This window comes from Schistosoma haematobium, chromosome ZW (assembly GCF_000699445.3).
Source record: "Schistosoma haematobium chromosome ZW, whole genome shotgun sequence".
Classification (NCBI taxonomy): domain Eukaryota; kingdom Metazoa; phylum Platyhelminthes; class Trematoda; order Strigeidida; family Schistosomatidae; genus Schistosoma; species Schistosoma haematobium.
In genome coordinates this window covers 34,447,313-34,465,659 of record NC_067195.1, presented here as the reverse complement: position 1 = coordinate 34,465,659, position 18,347 = coordinate 34,447,313, and the positions used below count along the sequence as shown (strand labels likewise).

Genomic DNA, 18,347 nt, shown 5'->3' with positions numbered 1-18,347 from the left:
TGTAGTTAAGATCTTTGGAATGAACAAATATCCAGTATAAAGAAGTTAACAGGTAAGGTAAAAGTTTCTGAGAACATAGATTACAATATATCACTTCATTACATAGCCTTCAGCACACCACAAAGTACTTTAACCCAGATGAATGACGAATAACCCAGAATAAGATATTTGGATTATAACTTATTAAGCGCTAAGATAGTCCGTGCCCCTTCCCGAAAAAAATAATAAAGGTCAAAAGAAATTGAATACATTGAGCTTTTCTCTAACCATGAAGCCCATTAGAAACCAAGTAAACTATGGATGATAACACAGAGTCGTCTTTCATGATAGTGAAACCGTTTTGAAAGTTTGAAAAGGGTAGGAGATAACCTTCAGTGAAATCTCTCAACATAAAACTGCTTTGATAAAAATGTAAGAGGAAAAGAGTTTGTTATTGCTTAAAGTATCTCCACTCTACACACGCTCAAGTATGTACTTGTCCAAACTTATAATTTGTATAACTACACTACACTTATTCACATATTCCATCCACAGTGTTATTTTTCTACCACTTGACAACTTCAAAATTGGTTATGCAGAGAGAATTTATTTGAATTAATTGTCATATCGATGTTCTAGTTAGAAAATCCTGTTTGGGATTGTTTTGGTAAAGTTATTGGAGACAAACGTCAATGAAAACATATTTGCTTGTAGAAGTGAAAATACTAGCCTAGAAATAGAAAGTTAATTCACTATATAATGGATAGTAGTAAGTTAAGTGGAATTATTTTGTCATATGAAGTATCACTGTGAGTAGATTATACTTCCGAGTGAAATTTGAAACTGTGGCGAGAATTAGAGTAAAAGCATCGTATAAGGACGAGTTAGTCAGAATCAAATATCACGTATAACGAGTAGTAGTAATGTCTTTCTATAGTGCTGAAAACCTTTAGAATGATAACAAAATTTTATTTTATGTCACTGTATGTGAGAATTAGTGGTGTGAAACTTATCAAATACCCAGTTTTTTCTTTGAAGATTAACTTAACGGATAAACTGACACTTTATAAACCCTAACCCCAGATCCTATAATCCCGAAACAAACTTTGACCTATTGACATTTTTGTTTACAAAATAATTAACATAGAGCCACTTGAACTTTTGCTTGAACATCACAAGACCTTTAAGGCATTTTAGCATTATGGCTGATGTCAGTTTGTGATGAAAACCCTAACCCTACATTCCTAATCAAGAAAACTGTTATGACCCCTAGAAATCTACTTAGGTCCTTTTAGGGGTTCGAGGAAATTGATAGTCTATATCCATTTGGGTTAATTTATATGTTGTTTTCTCAATATACAGATAGGGTAACCTGTAAAGGAGTCTAATGGGTTCATTATTTGCATAAAATCTGTTTATACTTGGTAGTTTTATTGTTTTCTTTTACATCAACTATCCATTTACAAAGGCCGCTTTTGAATTGACGGTTGCTTCAAGTTTGTCTATCAAACGCAGGGAGTGTTAATCACCAACTTCTCTCATGGTCAACATAAGATTTAATATTGAAAATCCTCCTTTAATATAACACGTTTCCCTTCGTTAAATTATTATTTGTATATTCCTGATTTTGTTCACCATGATTTCCGTTAAGTTTTTGTGAAGTATTCTTAATAACTTCAGTTTTACATGATGAGAAAAAACACATTTATTTTCATTTGAATTATAGCCTATTGCTCGTTCATTAGTTTGGTATTCTCCCTCTTGTAAATGTTTTAACACCCACCACAATCGTTTTTCTATCACAATTAAGGAAATTAACTATTAATATATTTCATAACTACTTACAAATATGTAGCCTTATGACGAATTCGCTTCAAAATAGGATTTAATTAGGTTTTAAGTAGGAATTATAAAATAGAGAACATCTTGTCAGGTGATATTTAATGTTACTACCAGTTAGTTTGTTCAACTTGATTATTGTAAATCGAAGTTAATTTCCAATTTCTTATTTAAACATCAATAACACTATAATGAAAATCAAATATTCATACATTTGTGTGCAAGTTTTTTTCAACTTATCCTGAAAAGTACCTAGATACTAATTCAGATTTCTATAAATTCGAAATTTCGAATCTGGCAGTAAACCGTTGAGTAAGTTTTAATCATGTTGTTGATTTAAAATATGATCCCCTACAATTGAAATACCATTAACAAAGATTTTTTTATATTTCCCCATCAATTTTATGCATAAATTTAACAGAACTGTGCAGTTTTACGTCAGAGATCCTTTAATATATTTATTAATGCGAGTACGGTGTTCGGAAAACGGAATATAATTAAGGCTGTGGACTACATTGTGTAACGGCGATTGCTAGTGAAAAGTCAGCATAATCAATTAAAAACAGACCTTTGGATACCTAGCAAGTTGCTAAGTTATTGAAATAAAATGAGTTTTACTTAAATTACAACTTGAGTACTCTTATCTCAACCATTCTGTCACATGATCTACAGAGCTTAAACTTCATATGTTCATTGAATAAGTAATACTAGTTGATATGATAATAAAGTTTCGAAGTATACATCTGTAATCAAAATATTCTGAATGGATATTCCTGTCATATAACCACTCACTAACTACCAATAAACTCCATTCAGCTTAATCAATCAAATACATTACGATCAGAGTATAATCAAATTTTAATGTGCCTGAAATGCCCTGAAGAAATAAATCAATTTCACTCTCTTAGAAAGATAATTGTTCAGTAAAACTGATCTGTACCGTTCCACTGTAGACAAAACATTCTTATTTATATTCAATTTAATGGAAAATAAATGAAGAAAATAAAGGATCGAATGCGCACAATGTAATAATAAACAAAAAATTATATGTTAGATTTTCATTTACAAAAGAAAACTGATGTTATTATAAGTTATTCAATTTACTGGTAAAACGTTTTCTTACAAATTTTCATATGCTCTCTTAGACACACATTTAAATCGTTGTTGTTGATAGTGGTTGTGTTGGTGATGGTAACAGGGTTGCTCTTGTTGGTGTCGTTGTTTGCCGCTGCTGTTGGTTTCATTACAGCAGACCAAAATGGTACAATAGTAGTGGTCATCCATAGACATACAACAAAAATTCTCACTCATCAGAGAGATCTCTACACAATAATTTAACCAATACAGTCATTCATTCCTCTTTGAATCTGTAAGAGGCGATTTCACAAATATACACTAAGAATTACTCACTTGACTACGAAATCCAGTATCCTGGTAGGATTCTTCACTTTCTGATTTTTGAACGACAAATACCTGTAAATGAAAAAAACGGCACAAAAACTTAAGAACATGATTTTCCTTGGTTCAAGAAGTATTAAAAGATACTATATTCACTATACATTAAAATGAATATCTAAGCTATCCTTGAAATTGTCACACATATCACTTAATATGCCAGTTAGATTCAGCTGAATCCAATAAAACTGAGGATTGAACTTTAAAGGTATCCGTTCATTGTTACTAACACCACAATTTCAAAACATGTTTTCTAAATAGATAGGAAATTGGATTGTAGTGATTGGTGTAGTGAAGAAGTATGTTTCAATCTGGATCTACAACTTTCTGATAATGATGGAAGACAAATTCAAAGTGAATGACTGAAGTGAACTTTTTCGTACAGACTATCAGATGTATTATAAACAATAAAACTAGTCTTTGTTATAAGTTCAATATACAGGAACTCATACCACTTGATAATAATGGATTATTTATGGAGAGCCAACCGAAACTCAATGAGAAATCTGTGACTGGAAGAAGCTGACTTATGATAAGAAATATAGTTTGTATTCATTCAATAACCTTGGTGTTTAGTGAGCTACAAACCCATTCCAAAGATTAGCCTTCAAACTGTCACAAAATCGGATTCTGTTAATAGCTGCGAAGCATAAATATCACAGCAACTTCATTTATCACTGTGATGTGAAGTGTATATGATATTATCTTGTCGTATTATCTCTATCAGATCCACATTCAATCTCGAAATTTATTTTTAATTGAATAAAAATTATGCTCGTTCGACTTATGTTTTGTAAATTATTTTTACTTGCCTTCAGGCTCACTCCAACTATGGACGTGAAAACTTGAAGTCAGACTACTCTACGGTTTATGTTTTAGTTCACTATATCCGCAGCAATAATTTTGTATCGCTACACCATTATATCTGCAATCACCAGGAAAAACAGGAAAAATATTGTGCTTTGGACTAATATCTATCATTGCCTAGGTATAAAATCCCTATTCTTTTCTAAGTCCAAAATACCTGCTGAATTAATGCGAATTATCACTGATCTGATGAAAAATCCAACATTCTGAAAAAATGACGAACTTTCATAAACTAGCATGATAATGTTATTGATTGATGTAGTTGAATCTGCACACTCGTTCTAGACCGAATTCTTAATATCGAATTGAAACAAGCTTATTAGTCTAGTTAAACTAGTGTATAATTAGCACCGTGTACGGATCAAATTATTTTCGGTTTGTGAGCTTATATCTATGAATGCATGCTTATAAATTAAAAACGTGTATCCTATGAGTAATTAAACTGCATAATACATTCTGCACATAATTATTGTATTAACAAACAAACATTTGTAATTGTATACAGTAAAATGTTCCTGAAGCATTAAACTCCCACACCCTATATATTCTCACACTGTTCAGTATACAAATATAAAGGAAACTACTGAGTCAAATCTTGGTAGTGATTTTTTATTGACCCAGGGTCATTATTCATAAATTTACAGTTTACTTACATTCCTATTTATCAAAACAAGATACAAAATAAATGAGATTAATAGGGTATTAAGATTGAAGATTTTTGCTTTTATCATATTAATTTTGTGGTGGATTCCAACATTTTAATAACGAATTTCAATTTCATTTTTCAAAACAAAATGTAATTAAATGCGAAATTAGTAACTAAGTACAAATTCACTATTTTCTTTTTCAATCAATCAATCCAAATTGCACTTTGTTAACTTGACATTTATTGATCATTGTTTATACGGATCTCAGTTATTTATTCAATTCTTTTATATAAATAACGTAATACGGAAACATCAATGTAAAACAGGACAAGTTCACTGACTAAAATACTCATAACTAAGATAGTACCATATTTGAAAAACGAAAACTGAACTACGACTGTCAGTCAGGCGAATCCGAATCTCAAATATAGAGATATTTTATCGATTATATTTTCTGAACTAAAGCGAGAAGAACGAGATTCACAGAATAACATGAATTCATTATATTTCAAGGCTTCTCCTGAGGTTTGGCAAATTCATGCTCCGTAAGTTGTGCCCGAAAGGAAGTAAATTATTCACAAGTGGGATCACTAAACATTTGATGAATAGTAAACACAACGTGTTTGTGTCGAAAACGTTTAAAATGATTAACAGGCAGACAACACCACTTTTACTCCACTTTGGAGAAGCTACTCACATCAAGTGCTTTCGATTTGACCTTTGAAAACAGTAAGAAAGTGTTCTGAACCTCTTATTACGATTGTAAGATAGCTATACTATTTGAAAGTTTGTAAGTTACATTAGGTTTTATTACTCAAAGTAAAAAAATCCTACTAACATCCATTCACGACGTTATCTTGAATACTATGTTAAACAGGTGCCATGATTTTCACTCATTCTGTAACAACTCATATTTATTCATTGTCTCTGTGTCATCATTTATAACTTCATTCCCTTCTTCCTTTTTTATGATTTCATCTTCAGCATATAACTGCTAATCAATTTTAACTATTACGTTAAATATGTTGTTTACTCTTGTGTTATTATATCGTTTTGAATTAAACTTTATTGATTATGGTACGTAATGAAAAAAAATTTGTAATATTGCTACCGTAAATTTGGGCCGTTTGCAGCTGATGAGTAACTTTGAAATATGACGAATTCATATTATTCTGCAAATCCTCTTCTCCTCACTTTATTTAAATTTATCAAGGGATCAGGATGTACGAAATTATGTTTTAGCTCAACAACTGTAGGAAATTACGCGATAAATAAAATCAACATACTTTATTCTGTGGTAGGTGTTATATCCAGACGAAGGATAGTGAGTCGTGACTGTTAGGATCTATGTATGGACTGTTACTATATATATTCTTAGTGTATAACCATTAAGCAACTATATTATATGTATATTCATATTCCTTGTATTATAAGTTTCTATTTGCCCTATTGGCTATTATACGATTTACTATTCCTGAGTTGTACTCAGTATATTAGCTACAATCTCACACACCCACAGTTACTTTTTGGTCTGATTTTGTATAATTATTATTTTCGGTTTTATGGTATGATGTGGTCTGGTTTGTTTGTATATAAACGCAGTATGTCTGAAATATATGATCCATATGACGGAGGCTGATATTTGCGCTCTGGACTGAACCGGCTGGGTTGTGCAAGAAGCTACTAGTCCAAAGAACAAATAAGAAGTCCAGGTCTTCCGTACAGGTTTAGGCTTCATTGGTCTGGTTGTATAAGTCAGTATCCCTAGTTGGCGATATCATCTCGTGATATAACCAACTGGGAAAAATCCATAACAGTAGGTCGTAGACTAACTTGGTGATAAATGTAGATATCAGTGTTAAGAATAATATTTAATGCTCCACAAAATTCGGGCAGAGCTTGTTCTGAATAAGATGTACAACTATGATCAAAGTGATTGACGAAGGAAATATGAATTACAATCTGTAAATTTGTATCATATTTCTTTATAATATTTTCGATAAAAATAAATTATCAATATAGGTTTGAGGAGATTGTTGAATTTCAATTGAGATTATGAACCGGTCAATGTTAGACCACCATTGAAAAATCATGGAGTAGTTAAAGTTAGAGATTAACACCGATGGGAGACGGCTCATTGGTCTAGAGGTTGAGCGTTCGCACGCGAGGCCGAAGGCCCCGAGTTCGAACTTCATGTGTGGGATCTTGAATTCGTACTCATGAGGAGTGCCATACTAAGACGAAACGGATGTTCAGCGCTTCCAGGTTTTCAGTGGTGGTCTCATGTTGATCAGACTATGATTTTACTTAGAAAAAACTTAGTCTGACCAGTATATTTAATTAGGAGTCCGTCTAGGGATATCATCATGTTTCATAGTTCAATAAATCGAGCACAAGATATAACGTCTCAAACTTCAATTATTGCAATGTCAAAAGCAAGCAAGCTGTATGTTAGACTTTTGATGACCCAATTCCGCCATTGTTGTATACAATGTACTCTAGTTTATGGCCTAGTCTTTTTTAGCTAGTTCGCTTCAGTTCTGTCAAACGGGCTTTTAGTGCATTACGCTGCAAGTTCATGCTATTCTATAAAGAACCGTCTATTAAAAACGAGCTCCGGAATTAAATCAGTTCAACTATTTACATATTCAGTAGAAATTGTATATTTTGTTAGGTATCACCACTGAAAGAACATTTAAAGAATTCAGCTTATTATTCTCATGGTCTCGGGAATAAACTAAACACTTTCAAATACTGAAAAATTAATTTACGTGTATCAATAGTTTAGCATAATCGCATTTATTCAAATTTATACTGGACCGTTAACTGTGAGAAATTTAAATCAAATCGACCAAACATAGTGAGAATTGTCCCCTCTTAAATCAGTGAGTGTTAGTGTTACTCAAGGTGATCTAAAAATAACCTCACAAGTTAACATGAAGATGTTTACTAACTATATATGTAATTCAGTCACAAAACTACCAAACTTGAATCCTAACTCAACAAATTCTGACTCATTACAAGACTTTTAGGTTCACAGTTCTTACTTGCATCACAGGCAATCATGGTTTGTTTCAATGTTAAACTGTCTATTATGACGTACTATACCGGTAGCTTTAATCTTTCCTTGAGATTCACAGCAAATTCATTAATATTTTTCAATCTTTAAGAATGAACATCAGATAGAAATAACTAAAGCATACGCCGGGATTTACGGGAAATTGAAGATCGCGCCTATTTTAATAAATTTACGAAAATAATTACCAACCATTATGTTTACTTTTATTAAACACTAGATGAGAATAAACAAATTTAATTTGTTTGGGAAACTAAAGCAACTAACTAACATTGACAGTTTTACTGTAAAAGGAATCTATGTATTTTGGAGGATTTATGTCAAATCATAATGAATTTCATCAGCGTAAAAATAGTGAACATGTCCGATATCTGTGACAAACAACAAATATTCAGCAAAAAGGTTGAGCTAATAAGAGAGGTGAATATACGAATAATAATAAGAAGAACGAACGTTTATAAAATAAATGAATAAATGGTAATCAATGATCATTATGTAAAATAATTATACTCATTATTTTAAAATATTCTGTCTTACTTGAACTATAATTGGTTCCTCGGAATGCGCTACTATACCAATACAGTTTTTGTTCACATTCACCATACGCCAGAATAAAAGCTTTAGAGTAAAGAACATAAAATTAGAAGGTAGTTGAAAGGATAAAATGTTAAAAATAGATTGACTCTAGCTTAGTTTAAGTGAAAACCAATGCATATATATATTCCTGGATAGTACATTAGTATTTTATTTCGCAGAAATATTTATCTACCCAAATTCACAGAACTATCCAACCACAATCACGATTCGGTCTAGTCTTAGAACTCAGAATATCTTTTGAAGCTATACAAAATAATAAAAAAACTGAAGTGTAAAAAACATTCAATTTTTCCCACTGTGTAATTCAAGTATGTGTTTACTCTTGTGAACATTGGAGACTTATAATGAATTGAATTCAAATATGTAATGGTGGTGATTTTTACTGAGAATTTGGTACGTGATATTTTGTTCCTAATTTCTTAATAAAGAATAAGTAAACGGTAACTTAATAAGACGTTATCCTTTCAAAAGCTAAACTATTTTTATTTGCTTTGATAGACAGAAATTTAGAACGGCCGGATAGTGAGTCCGGAGGGACTAATAAAGGTTATCACTGGGATTTATCAGATCAACTGAAAGTAATAATAACGGTGGTGAATTTCTTAATAATGGGGACGTTCTCCAGGGAATTTAAGACTGAATGTGAGAAGAAAATTGAAAAACATTAGCTAGCTTTTGAAATTTATAAACAAAGTGTTCAAAGCCAAAAGAATCTACGTTCTGTAGTTATTTTGGTTAAATGGTACATTACTAGCATACTTAGGATGTGTTCGAAATATACGTTCTGGATTTTTGTGCCTTCATATGATTGAAGGATCGAGGTAATAAGATCACGAACATTGCTTCTTAATTGAATTATGTAGATCTGAGAAATGATGGACGTTTCCAAACAGTATGTCCATATTAAGGTAACATAATAAGAAATCGCAGTAATTTACAGATAACTAATTTACTGCATCTATCACTGTTGATATAAAATAAGTAAAGCAGACCAATAAATGATGAATGGTTCAGGTGGTAATCAATCTTCAAAGAATGAGGAAACAAAAGATGGATCGTTTATAGATTACCATTGTATGCCTAAAGTAAATTAATTAATGTCATTAGATGTAGATTAATGATAGCCAACAACCAGGTAGATTGATGCACCCTATATAAATCACAGTTATGTATATGCATCGAAAAAAAAGACGTATAAAATAACAGTGAAAGTTATCTTATAACTTATTCGGTCAACAATTTGCCTTCACAATAAAATCAGAGGCTGTTATTGTATATCAAGGTTATTTGAGGCACAGTATTAGACTTTCTTCACATTTTTAATAGAGACTGTAGATGTTCTCTTTACTACATACAAAAATCAACTTATGAGTTTTAATATAGTTATTTAAGTTACCTAGGTAAAGAACTTTTGTGAATACGATAAATAAATCCTGGGAGTAACATCGAACGAGGGACATTTGTTATTAGTTTATTCATCAACTCTTTTCAACTCTGACTTTTCGTTCCCTTCAAAATAGTAGTTGTAGAGTCAACTATGACGTTCCTTGTAATATTCTAGGAGTAACTTACCTGTCATCTAGCAATAAATTTCTTTTTATATATTGGTATTTCACACTGGTCAAGAGTGATTCAACATCATGTGCCATATATAAAAATTAATATCAGAATCAGAATCACTATTCATCTCTGATAAACTGTTGTTTATTATTATGCCTACAAGAGTTCTTTCAAGAAATTCAATATATTATGATACCATTCTCAATTCTAAACATAGATTGCGTATATGGTTACGAAATAAAAAACGGTTCGGCGAGCTGATTGATAAATTTATCATAAGATATATGGTCGCACTTCAATAACTTAAACTACGACATCTTATAGAAGTATAAAGAGAATTAACACGAATAAGAGAACTTGCAAAAGCAGTTAACAAAATGCTATTAACATCAATACAGTAGAAGAATGTGAAACGCAGGTAAGATAAGTCAAATAATGAATGAATTTTTACTGTCAAAAACAGTCATAACACCAATAAAACTGAATTTAGTAGTTAGTGTCTTTATTTGTTATTGTTGTGTTGGTTTGGTCCAATTAGCACTTCTGATGTAGTCAAACTTTTACCTGCGATTTGCAGTGCCTGAAAAAAAGACCTAAGTTCAGAAAGGTTTAATTATTTTTTGGCTTTAATGAGTCCCATCATTTATGGGGTGCGACATTTATTCTCAAGCCATTTGAGGTTCATGAAGACAATATAACTTGTTAGTTCTATAAAAAATCGTCAGCCTATGAGTATTGAAATTTTTTGGTTCAATAACGCTTATAAAGTAAAGAGACTTTTCTGTTTTGTTCCATCTTCTTATCCGCATCTGCCCCTCCCTTTTGAATATAATTACGCCGAATAAGCTATTCACTCGTTCACTCATCTCCCTACACAGTAATTTATTTCAATGCTTTATTGAATACTGAGGACTTGGGTTTACCTCATAGTTCTAGTTTCATTGTTTTATTTCCTTTTAATGATTTATATCCGCTTAGATCCAAATTTATTCATAATTTGGAAGTTTATATGTATGTGGAAGGGACAAAAACAACCAATCAAGAGAGAACTTAGAATAAACTACATATCACATTGTTTAAATGAAATTATTTAACAGCATTTTCAAATGCGGACGGAAAGTTGACCTTTTATTTCAGAATAAATATAACAATTAAAAATCTTTCAACTTTGCTGTGTTACTTTGTTCTATTATTCAAATCAATTATTATACCCAAGGACAAATCTTTCATACCTATTCTATAATAAATAAATGATAAACATCCCTGTTAACTTGAATTTATTCATATTTCAGCCTTTTTAAATTTGGAAGTGATGTGGACGAAGAACTACTTAGTTGACAATATAAATAGATTGTTTATTACATGAAAATCAGTAGATTAATGTTATTTTCTGAATAGAAAAAGTTGAAAAGCTGCCTGACATAATATTGGTGTTACTGATTAGCCTTACAAATTCTAAATTTAGTGACACAACGATAAAATAATATGTTGCCCAATGTGATCACCAATTTCTTCGTTGTGTACAGTATAGAATATTGCTAAAATAAAACCATCTCGAAAACTTTTTCCCGCATAGAACAATGACAGAAGCTACAGTGAATAAAAATTTACTAAAAGGTTCTTATATCTGCATAAATAATTTTTATACTCCTTTTGTAATGAACGAAGACACAAATGGGGACAACACAAAACTACAGAACATCTTAGTAAAATTTGAGAACCATACAGTAAATACTTAATTGGCAAAATGTCAATCAATTGTCCCAGACTTCATTGTTCTTCCATTTCCACAGCAATGATTCTCTGTTCTCGTTCTCTTTTCTTCTATCTTCTTAGCCTTCTGCTGCCAGGTATTCCACTTTCGAATGATGATACATACTACATATATCTGTCGACATCAGTAGCACACACCACACTTTTACCGACCTTCAATTTAATAATGCTTCACCAAAGCTCGTTTACATCAAATTATTGTTTGAAATAAACAGTTTATTTTCCTTCGTCTTTCTCTTCTGATATATTGTGTTTCAAATAATCGAATAAACTGATGGGTTTTAATCTGATATACAAAAAAAGGATATGAAGCCCATAATCAAAACTTCAAGAAAGAACTCAGTATGATTACTGTTACTGCCACTTCTATTATATGTAGTTATTTGTGGAACGTAAAATATACTATATGAGACACCCCGATGACTACAAATCAGTACCATACATATGTCCAGAATAAATAACACTTTAGCAACTTCATTGAAAAACCTCATCAAAAACGTTAATAATTATTATAACTATGCCATTCTAATCTACTTAAATGCTGACCGTGGGTTTTATTGGAATTTTATACCTTTAAAATAACGGTAGCTATGTCCACTCAACATATCCAGTTAATTCAAAACAATTAGCCCCTTTGATAAAGTTCGATAATGCAATGAGAAGACGAAGGTTATCAGAATTATGTGATGTATTTGCGCAATACATTTCGAACAATCTGATCACACATATGTTTGTTAAGACATTTTTGTATTGGAAAGACAAGGTCTATTTTTCACCAAAGACCTCAACAGAACGTAAGGGTTGTGCCACATCCCATTGCGTCTATCAATTTGCATATAAGTGCGGGAACACGTACATAGGGAGGAGCAATCGTGATCTGCAATTAAGGGTGGTGGAACACATACTTAAATGGCTGCAGAGACAAATGAATCCCAATGGTCAAGTGAGATCACAGACATCTTCCTTCATTGAGAAATATTTGGCTGAGACTGGTCATAAGGTTTATATCAAGTCAGCCTTTGTAGTTTTGTACAAAAGCCTTCAAGAACGTATACTAAGGTTTAATCGAAGCCTTGGCTACACAGAAACTGAAACTCCATTTATGTGTTCAGAAACAATTTGTTCTTACCCTTAATCTACCCTGTTAATACTGATTTATTATCCAGAGTGGTTATCATATTGTGTTTGTGCACTTGAGTTTTCTTTGTTACAGCTCACCTTTAATCTGTCTAGTTGACCTTTTAATTTTCATATAAAAATGTCTTAACAAGTATATGTGTGATCAGTTTCTTCAGAATGTATTACGCAAATATATCACATAATTCAGATAACTTTCATCTTCTCACTGCATTATTGAAATTAATCAGATTACTAAAATGTTTGTAAGAAGACAGCATTAGTTGGCGAGTGTTAAAGGTCTTCTCATTGCATTATCGAAATATTCAGTTAAATATAATATTGCAATTTTAACACATGATGCAGTTAAAAAAACATGTGAAAGGGATTAGTGTAAAAGCGGGTTTATTTCATTATGGTCACAAACAAGCTTTTGATTATTGTTGCTCAATGTAGATTCTAAACTATAAGAAATAATAATGAAGCATGTGACATAAAGTTAAGGATTCTTGTATTTTATCTATAATTACTTTGAGTTATAAGGTTAAGTTTTACATTTTCGTGGCTTATTACATTTTATGATGAAAGGTGTTTTTTTTTAATTACTCGGTCAGTCAATTGATATTCACAGGCTAACAGATAACAGTATAAATCGGAATACATGGAGTATTTAGTAATGAAGCATAATTTTCTTTTTGAAGTTGGACTTAAACTCATTAACCATAAAGACAACATAACATCAACATCATCTTTATTGAGGCTCCGAAAAAAGACGTTCTTCTCTTATAGTCCGTTAGTATCTATTGTACCAAAGAAACCTGATTGATTCAAGTAGTCGAAAATTTCTGTGAATCCATTTCTTTTGGTCAAGTGAATGATTCTTACGGAGTTTGTTAGTTTCAAGAACTTCACTTTTACTCACTATATTTATGGAAACATTTCAATAGTTGAATTCACGAGTCAATTGAAGCTAGACCGCCATGGAAAACCTGAAAGCACTGGACGACCGTTTCAACTTATCCCAATACTGGTAAAAATATTATTTGAGGCCAAAATAGAGAAGCAAATTTAAAGTTTATAAAAAAGTAAACGTAGACCAATATGAACATATTGGCCTATTTAGTTTTTTTAACTAGTAATTGTTGTGAGAAGGAAACCTTTATGTCAGAGGTTTGTCAAGTCCACCGTTGATCGGAGTACATTTAGGATTAGAATGTACAGTGTTTTTTTTTCAAATTTACCGTGTTCTTTGAGTAAGTTCATTTTATTCATTCACTTACACAGTGCAATTTGTCAAGTTGAACTATGACATGGGAAATGTCATTATTAGGAGTTACTGTGAGATTTTGGAAGGACCGCTTAAGCAATGAGGGACGTCGTGTTAAACAAAACATTTGAATAGTTAAGTTGGTATAGCGAGGGATTTATATTCCAGACCATAGGTTTTCTGCTACAAATATTTTAACAGCATCATTTCTTTTGAAAACTAACTGAATAGGATAAACAAGTGTGTCTAACACATTTAAATTGCAGGAGCATATTAATCTGAATATTATAAAAGATAAAGGGTAAAATCAGAAACCTAATCATTAACGAAGGTTATGGAAGATTCACTTCTGAATACGTTACTAGTATCATAAATAAATGAAAAGGTCTTAGAGAGTTTCAAAAATTATAAAAATATGGAGAGCATTGAACTCAACTTAGAATAGGGTAATAATTTCGCAAAAGAATGGTTTCTATTAAATTCTCTAATAAACTGCATATATATATATAATGTACAACTGGTGTTGTTAGTTAGGCTTATCACCCCGTACAGTTTTCTTTACAAACTGACATAAGTTATAATTTATACTGATGAAGGGTAGGTATTGGGAGCTGAACTGGATTTTCGGGTCAGGTTTATAAATTACCCAATCTCCCTATTTTGGAGCAATCCCTAATATTTCTCCAAAATTGGGGGATTGGTTAGGATCGGGGTTTTCAGCATGAGCTGATCTGCCGTAATTCGATGCTTGGCCACCGTTCTGTCTACAAAATTGAGAAACTTAGGGTTGAGATATAGAGTAAAAGTAAGAAAGGAAGAGTATTATCTATTTTTACTGGACACTCTTGATCAAGCAATCAACCACAGCAAGTAGTTTAACGCACAACCCAATCTTCCTATTTTGGGGAATTTCCCCAGATCTGGGGGAATCTTATGCCATTTACCCAAAAATTTTTATAACGGCTTCCCCAAAATAGAGTTTGGGAATCTAACTTGAGAGCACGTGATTTTTGTAGTTTAGCTTAAATATCATCTAAAATTCACCTTTTGGTTGCATAATACATATTTTTATTGGTTTCAAGCATTTTGAGAACCAAATATTCCTAATTTTTACTTCGTTAATAATAACACATATCATCTATCACTTCGTTTTAAATTTCGCGCAAAATACATGAAGCACTGTCCCAGTTCTGATTGGTCGGTTCAAGGACGCCAGTATGCTATACGTCTACGCATAAATGAAACTAGATCCAAATGGTAAAATGTCTACCCAGCGATTAGAAAGATTTTTTTTATCAGATTACGAATAAATGTAACGAAAATATTTCAGTTAATAGGATGTTTCTTATCACACTACTAGGTTCATGACAGTGTTCTATTTCGATTGCATTTTCTACACAGATAGTCGTTAAAATATTGACTCCCGACATAGATGCAAATGGTTATATTATGGAGAATGTTTGAAATACTAAAACTTAAAAGTCTGTGATAGTTTGTGATAATCTACGTGATTAATATATACAGTGATAACAAAGATCAAATTACAGTACACTGAAACAAGCTTTTAAAAATATACAACGAATTAACAGCAAAGACGTCAATGAGAATTTTGTGGGTTATTTTGGTGGATTAAAAACATGGAAAGTTACAAGACAGGAATGATTTAATTTCTTACTCACTTTCTCCATTATGTTAGTCACACTTTTTGATAGTAGTCTATTTCAACATATAATTGATTTACTGTTTATTTTTAAATTTCACGAATTGCAATTAGGCGTGTCAATACGGAAATAATCATTTGTACAACTTTAGAATTCCAGTACGATTTAAGTTGGTTTTATTAAAAAATCTTATCCTAACTAAAGATTCAAAAGAACTTACTTTTAAGTCACACTCCTCCGTTATTTTTGAAAGCTGTTGCATAAGATCAGGAATTGTAGTAGTGCGATCGTGTATAAAGATGATACCAGTTGCGAAACGACCCAGTGGTGGTAAAACAACATTTGCCTCACTAGAAATAGACAACAGTTTACAATAGTCTCATTTTGATTGATGAGAAGTAAAACAAATACAAATGTAAACTACAAAACTATAACATTGAAGTAAAGACGTTTCGCAACAGAACGCTAATCACAAAAGCACAATGAATAAAAATAAATGTCGATGGGTTATAATGCTAGAAAGTGGGACAAATTTATTGTATGTTTGTAAAAATGTTAGCATATGAAAACAAAGAACAATTTTCTTTATTAAGAGCAATCGGAAACTGTAGTGGAAGTTAAAACTCATAGCTCATATAGTAGCGTTTTGTATCAACAGCATGATGTTGAATTTGATTCAGGTTCAATAAAATCAATTATCAAGAAACTATTTTCAACACAGCATTTCTTGTGTTGAGATTTAAGCTTCCTGTTTTTCCATCCTTGCGAAAACCATGTTAAAATGAACCAGTAACTTTTTGTACAAATCCCCATAGAAGAAAAAAATGCAAACGCTACTTTCATGTTAAGTTGAGATTCAATAAAACCAAAAGTGTTTCAGGCATACATTTTTTTCTGACGGAACATCGACATCTATTCCAGGACTTTTTGAAATAGAAAGATCATTTGTGATCATGAACACAACTAACTATACAATGAAGCTCCAGTCGTATTGTAATTTTTTCGATTGCTCGAAGTGCAAGTGGCGAGAAATCTTTAAGTCTATCAAGAAGTGTCGTTGATGTTAAGTCCCTAAACACTGTAGGACAAGCGATTTCGATAAGATAACAAAATTTGTGTTTGTCTCACTTTTATATTCTTTGCACCACTTCGATTTAGATGTGTAATTCAAAATGAACGTCAACTAACCGTTCTATTTCCTCAGTCACTGGTAAATCATGTATCATATAAATTTAAAATATTTTATTTGTTGGTCAGTATCTCCTAGATAATGTCCATAGGGTTTATATGTGTGGATTTTGATGATTCATTTTCTTCTGACCTATATTTATTTTTTCTGTATATTTTAACAATAACCAACTGTCATTTACATAAGATAATGAAAGATTTACTGCAAATGACAAAAACAATTTAACTGAAATTATTTGATAAATATCTCATTTGTTTGTGTTCTATCTGGCTCCCGTTATAAAATATAAAGGGTGATTGTTTTTTATTACTGGAAGAATTTTTTTAAAGAAAAATAAACTTCAAGGTACAGAAACTTCCTTTCAACTTCATATAGTACAGTAAGTTAAATGTAAAGCCTGTTGGCAGTTGTCACTTTCAAATGCTTGTCTGTAACTTCTAATTATTTTTATTTGGATTATTGTTGATCGTATAAACAATAAAGGGTTTACCATTTTCTCGACTTTATTTATGTTGATAAGTATCTATTCTAGAAGTGATGAGTGTTGAAAATACAGCAACTGAAGATATATTTTAAGAATTCGGGATTCACAAGATCTTCAGCAGATTACAATAGAAACATTCTCTTTTGTATACAAATTACCCGTTATCTAAAATGATTGGCTTTTTACTCATTAATGTACCACCTTACATAGTGTCAGTTGGTACTGTTTCTAATATCTAAACAAGTCCCATATTTATTTAATTATTCGGGATTAGAAGATCAAAATATAATCCTTGCCCCTATGATTTAATAGAAGTTTACAACTTACAAAGAGTAGCTACACTAATTAGTGCTTCCCTACGTGATTTCTGTCCGGTTATGTCCTGTCTTACCCTATATATGCATATAGACATAAGTATTCGGCCGACAAGTCTATGGAGCTCTAAAGGGAAAGATGTGAAAAATTCCTCATTAATGCACTGACGGATGTGAATAATAAATTTAAACCGTAGTTGATTGAACGTTATTCTCAGTTTTCTATCTGATTTGAAATTACAAGAAAGCATTTTTGTAGGACATTTGATCCTTCGAAGTACAACTCTAGTTTTAGGAATAATATTTATATTTGGCTATGACCAGTGAGGGAATTTCGTTTTACGTGACTGTCCATGTACCTACCCAAAACCATCTTTAGACCTAGTTCCCACTCCATATAATGCATATTTTTCACTGTTTTTCTGATTAATGTTAATTTTAAAATATTTTCAAGATGAGCAGTGTTTTGAATGCTCATTTTCTATCGGTAAAATGAGTAGTTAAATTCATGAATCCTTTAGCA

The 18,347-nt window shown here is 31.6% G+C and overlaps 1 protein-coding gene across 1 annotated transcript in view; it reads right to left on the bottom strand.

Moving 5' to 3' along the window:
- The window catches only part of MS3_00003376 (uncharacterized protein), an 87,199-nt gene that overhangs the window by 59,230 nt on the left and 9,622 nt on the right, over positions 1-18,347 (bottom strand). Inside the window, exons 3-5 of the mRNA XM_051211145.1 lie at positions 16,058-16,187; positions 8,401-8,481; positions 2,942-3,291 (exon numbers count right to left, since the gene is read on the bottom strand). The gene's annotated coding sequence lies outside the window, so the exon portion shown is untranslated. The remainder of the gene's footprint in view (positions 1-2,941; positions 3,292-8,400; positions 8,482-16,057; positions 16,188-18,347) is intronic.